We start from the raw sequence: 5,886 nt of genomic DNA on the forward strand, positions 1-5,886 counted from the left end.
CATGGAAATTCTCATAACAATAAAGTAAACAATCTATTTGTGCATGATTGTAGTCGTCGTCGTGGAGATTTGAAATAACCACTTTGATTGTTGAAACAATGTAACCCAAACAATGGCCTCACGTTTTACGATAACAATATATAAAATTTCAAACTCGCTTATCTCCGTTACTATAGGAGATACAAAGGTGATTTTACATTAAATGTACTCAGGTCGAAGCTCTCTATTGGCTCATCATGAAAAATTTAATCCTTTTGTAATATTCTAGCTTAGTTACCATGGAAACTCTCATAACAATAAAGTAAACAATCTATTTGTGCATAATTGTAGTCATCGTCGTGGAGATTTGAAATAACCACTCTGATTGTTGAAACAATGTAATACAACCTATGGCCTCACGTTTTAGGATAACATTATATAAAATTTCAAAATCGCATATCTCCGTTACTTTATGAGATACAAAGGTGATTTTACATTAAATGTAATCAGGTCGAAGCTCTCTATTGGCTCATCAGGAAAAATTTAATCCTTGTGTAATATTCATGCTTAGTTACCATGGAAACTCTCATAACAATAAAGTAAACAATCTATTTGTGCATGATTGTAGTCATCGTCGTGGAGATTTGAAATAACCACTCTGATTGTTGAAACAATGTAATACAACCTATGGCCTCACGTTTTACGATAACATTATATAAAATTTCAAAATCGCATATCTCCGTTACTTTATGAGATACAAAGGTGATTTTACATTAAATGTAATCAGGTCGAAGCTCTCTATTGGCTCATCAGGAAAAATTTAATCCTTTTGTAATATTCATGCTTAGTTACCATGGAAATTCTCATAACAATAAAGTAAACAATCTATTTGTGCATAATTGTAGTCATCGTCGTGGAGATTTGAAATAACCACTCTGATTGTTGAAACAATGTAATACAACCTATGGCCTCACGTTTTACGATAACATTATATAAAATTTCAAAATCGCATATCTCCGTTACTTTATGAGATACAAAGGTGATTTTACATTAAATGTACTCAGGTCGAAGCTCTCTATTGGCTCATCATGAAAAATTTAATCCTTTTGTAATATTCTAGCTTAGTTACCATGGAAACTCTCATAACAATAAAGTAAACAATCTATTTGTGCATAATTGTAGTCATCGTCGTGGAGATTTGAAATAACCACTCTGATTGTTGAAACAATGTAATACAACCTATGGCCTCACGTTTTACGATAACATTATATAAAATTTCAAAATCGCATATCTCCGTTACTTTATGAGATACAAAGGTGATTTTACATTAAATGTAATCAGGTCGAAGCTCTCTATTGGCTCATCAGGAAAAATTTAATCCTTGTGTAATATTCATGCTTAGTTACCATGGAAACTCTCATAACAATAAAGCAAACAATCTATTTGTGCATGATTGTAGTCGTCGTCGTGGAGATTTGAAATAACCAATTTGATTGTTGAAAAAATGTAATACATCCTATGGAGTCACGTTTACGATAACATTATATAAAATTTCAAACTCGTATATCTCCGTTACTATAGGAGATACAAAGGTGATTTTACACTCAATGTAATCAGGTCGAGGCTCTCTATTTGCTCATCAGGAAAAAATTAATCCATGTGTAATATTCATGCTTAGTTACCATGGAAACTCTCATAACAATAAAGTAAACAATCTATTTGTGCATGATTGTAGTCATCGTCGTGGAGATTTGAAATAACCACTCTGATTGTTGAAACAATGTAATACAACCTATGGCCTCACGTTTTACGATAACATTATATAAAATTTCAAAATCGCATATCTCCGTTACTTTATGAGATACAAAGGTGATTTTACATTAAATGTAATCAGGTCGAAGCTCTCTATTGGCTCATCAGGAAAAATTAATCCATGTGTAATATTCATGCTTAGTTACCATGGAAACTCTCATAACAATAAAGTAAACAATCTATTTGTGCATGATTGTAGTCATCGTCGTGGAGATTTGAAATAACCACTCTGATTGTTGAAACAATGTAATACAACCTATGGCCTCACGTTTTACGATAACATTATATAAAATTTAATACTAGCATATCTCCGTTACTATAGGCGATACAAAGGTGATTTTACACTCAATGTAATCAGGTCGAAGATCTCTATTTGCTCATCAGGAAAAATTTAATCCTTTTGTAATATTCATGCTTAGTTACCATGGAAATTCTCATAACAATAAAGTAAACAATCTATTTGTGCATGATTGTAGTCGTCGTCGTGGAGATTTGAAATAACCACTTTGATTGTTGAAACAATGTAATCCAAACAATGGCCTCACGTTTTACGATAACAATATATAAAATTTCAAACTCGCTTATCTCCGTTACTATAGGAGATACAAAGGTGATTTTACATTAAATGTACTCAGGTCGAAGCTTTCTATTGGCTCATCATGAAAAATTTAATCCTTTTGTAATATTCTAGCTTAGTTACCATGGAAACTCTCATAACAATAAAGTAAACAATCTATTTGTGCATAATTGTAGTCATCGTCGTGGAGATTTGAAATAACCACTCTGATTGTTGAAACAATGTAATACAACCTATGGCCTCACGTTTTACATTAACATTATATAAAATTTCAAAATCGCATATCTCCGTTACTTTATGAGATACAAAGGTGATTTTACATTAAATGTAATCAGGTCGAAGCTCTCTATTGGCTCATCAGGAAAAATTTAATCCTTGTGTAATATTCATGCTTAGTTACCATGGAAACTCTCATAACAATAAAGCAAACAATCTATTTGTGCATGATTGTAGTCGTCGTCGTGGAGATTTGAAATAACCACTTTGATTGTTGAAAAAATGTAATACATCCTATGAAATCACGTTTACGATAACATTATATAAAATGTCAAACTCGTATATCTCCGTTACTATAGGAGATACAAAGGTGATTTTACGCTCAATGTAATCAGGTCGAGGCTCTCTATTTGCTCATCAGGAAAAAATTAATCCATGTGTAATATTCATGCTTAGTTACCATGGAAACTCTCATAACAATAAAGTAAACAATCTATTTGTGCATGATTGTAGTCATCGTCGTGGAGATTTGAAATAACCACTCTGATTGTTGAAACAATGTAATACAACCTATGGCCTCACGTTTTACGATAACATTATATAAAATTTAATACTAGCATATCTCCGTTACTATAGGCGATACAAAGGTGATTTTACACTCAATGTAATCAGGTCGAAGATCTCTATTTGCTCATCAGGAAAAATTTAATCCTTTTGTAATATTCATGCTTAGTTACCATGGAAATTCTCATAACAATAAAGTAAACAATCTATTTGTGCATGATTGTAGTCGTCGTCGTGGAGATTTGAAATAACCACTTTGATTGTTGAAACAATGTAACCCAAACAATGGCCTCACGTTTTACGATAACAATATATAAAATTTCAAACTCGCTTATCTCCGTTACTATAGGAGATACAAAGGTGATTTTACATTAAATGTACTCAGGTCGAAGCTCTCTATTGGCTCATCATGAAAAATTTAATCCTTTTGTAATATTCTAGCTTAGTTACCATGGAAACTCTCATAACAATAAAGTAAACAATCTATTTGTGCATAATTGTAGTCATCGTCGTGGAGATTTGAAATAACCACTCTGATTGTTGAAACAATGTAATACAACCTATGGCCTCACGTTTTAGGATAACATTATATAAAATTTCAAAATCGCATATCTCCGTTACTTTATGAGATACAAAGGTGATTTTACATTAAATGTAATCAGGTCGAAGCTCTCTATTGGCTCATCAGGAAAAATTTAATCCTTGTGTAATATTCATGCTTAGTTACCATGGAAACTCTCATAACAATAAAGTAAACAATCTATTTGTGCATGATTGTAGTCATCGTCGTGGAGATTTGAAATAACCACTCTGATTGTTGAAACAATGTAATACAACCTATGGCCTCACGTTTTACGATAACATTATATAAAATTTCAAAATCGCATATCTCCGTTACTTTATGAGATACAAAGGTGATTTTACATTAAATGTAATCAGGTCGAAGCTCTCTATTGGCTCATCAGGAAAAATTTAATCCTTTTGTAATATTCATGCTTAGTTACCATGGAAATTCTCATAACAATAAAGTAAACAATCTATTTGTGCATAATTGTAGTCATCGTCGTGGAGATTTGAAATAACCACTCTGATTGTTGAAACAATGTAATACAACCTATGGCCTCACGTTTTACGATAACATTATATAAAATTTCAAAATCGCATATCTCCGTTACTTTATGAGATACAAAGGTGATTTTACATTAAATGTACTCAGGTCGAAGCTCTCTATTGGCTCATCATGAAAAATTTAATCCTTTTGTAATATTCTAGCTTAGTTACCATGGAAACTCTCATAACAATAAAGTAAACAATCTATTTGTGCATAATTGTAGTCATCGTCGTGGAGATTTGAAATAACCACTCTGATTGTTGAAACAATGTAATACAACCTATGGCCTCACGTTTTACGATAACATTATATAAAATTTCAAAATCGCATATCTCCGTTACTTTATGAGATACAAAGGTGATTTTACATTAAATGTAATCAGGTCGAAGCTCTCTATTGGCTCATCAGGAAAAATTTAATCCTTGTGTAATATTCATGCTTAGTTACCATGGAAACTCTCATAACAATAAAGCAAACAATCTATTTGTGCATGATTGTAGTCGTCGTCGTGGAGATTTGAAATAACCAATTTGATTGTTGAAAAAATGTAATACATCCTATGGAGTCACGTTTACGATAACATTATATAAAATTTCAAACTCGTATATCTCCGTTACTATAGGAGATACAAAGGTGATTTTACACTCAATGTAATCAGGTCGAGGCTCTCTATTTGCTCATCAGGAAAAAATTAATCCATGTGTAATATTCATGCTTAGTTACCATGGAAACTCTCATAACAATAAAGTAAACAATCTATTTGTGCATGATTGTAGTCATCGTCGTGGAGATTTGAAATAACCACTCTGATTGTTGAAACAATGTAATACAACCTATGGCCTCACGTTTTACGATAACATTATATAAAATTTCAAAATCGCATATCTCCGTTACTTTATGAGATACAAAGGTGATTTTACATTAAATGTAATCAGGTCGAAGCTCTCTATTGGCTCATCAGGAAAAATTAATCCATGTGTAATATTCATGCTTAGTTACCATGGAAACTCTCATAACAATAAAGTAAACAATCTATTTGTGCATGATTGTAGTCATCGTCGTGGAGATTTGAAATAACCACTCTGATTGTTGAAACAATGTAATACAACCTATGGCCTCACGTTTTACGATAACATTATATAAAATTTAATACTAGCATATCTCCGTTACTATAGGCGATACAAAGGTGATTTTACACTCAATGTAATCAGGTCGAAGATCTCTATTTGCTCATCAGGAAAAATTTAATCCTTTTGTAATATTCATGCTTAGTTACCATGGAAATTCTCATAACAATAAAGTAAACAATCTATTTGTGCATGATTGTAGTCGTCGTCGTGGAGATTTGAAATAACCACTTTGATTGTTGAAACAATGTAATCCAAACAATGGCCTCACGTTTTACGATAACAATATATAAAATTTCAAACTCGCTTATCTCCGTTACTATAGGAGATACAAAGGTGATTTTACATTAAATGTACTCAGGTCGAAGCTTTCTATTGGCTCATCATGAAAAATTTAATCCTTTTGTAATATTCTAGCTTAGTTACCATGGAAACTCTCATAACAATAAAGTAAACAATCTATTTGTGCATAATTGTAGTCATCGTCGTGGAGATTTGAA

This window comes from Lepisma saccharinum, unplaced genomic scaffold (assembly GCF_977018435.1).
Source record: "Lepisma saccharinum unplaced genomic scaffold, izLepSacc3.1 HAP1_SCAFFOLD_42, whole genome shotgun sequence".
Classification (NCBI taxonomy): Eukaryota; Metazoa; Arthropoda; class Insecta; order Zygentoma; family Lepismatidae; genus Lepisma; species Lepisma saccharinum.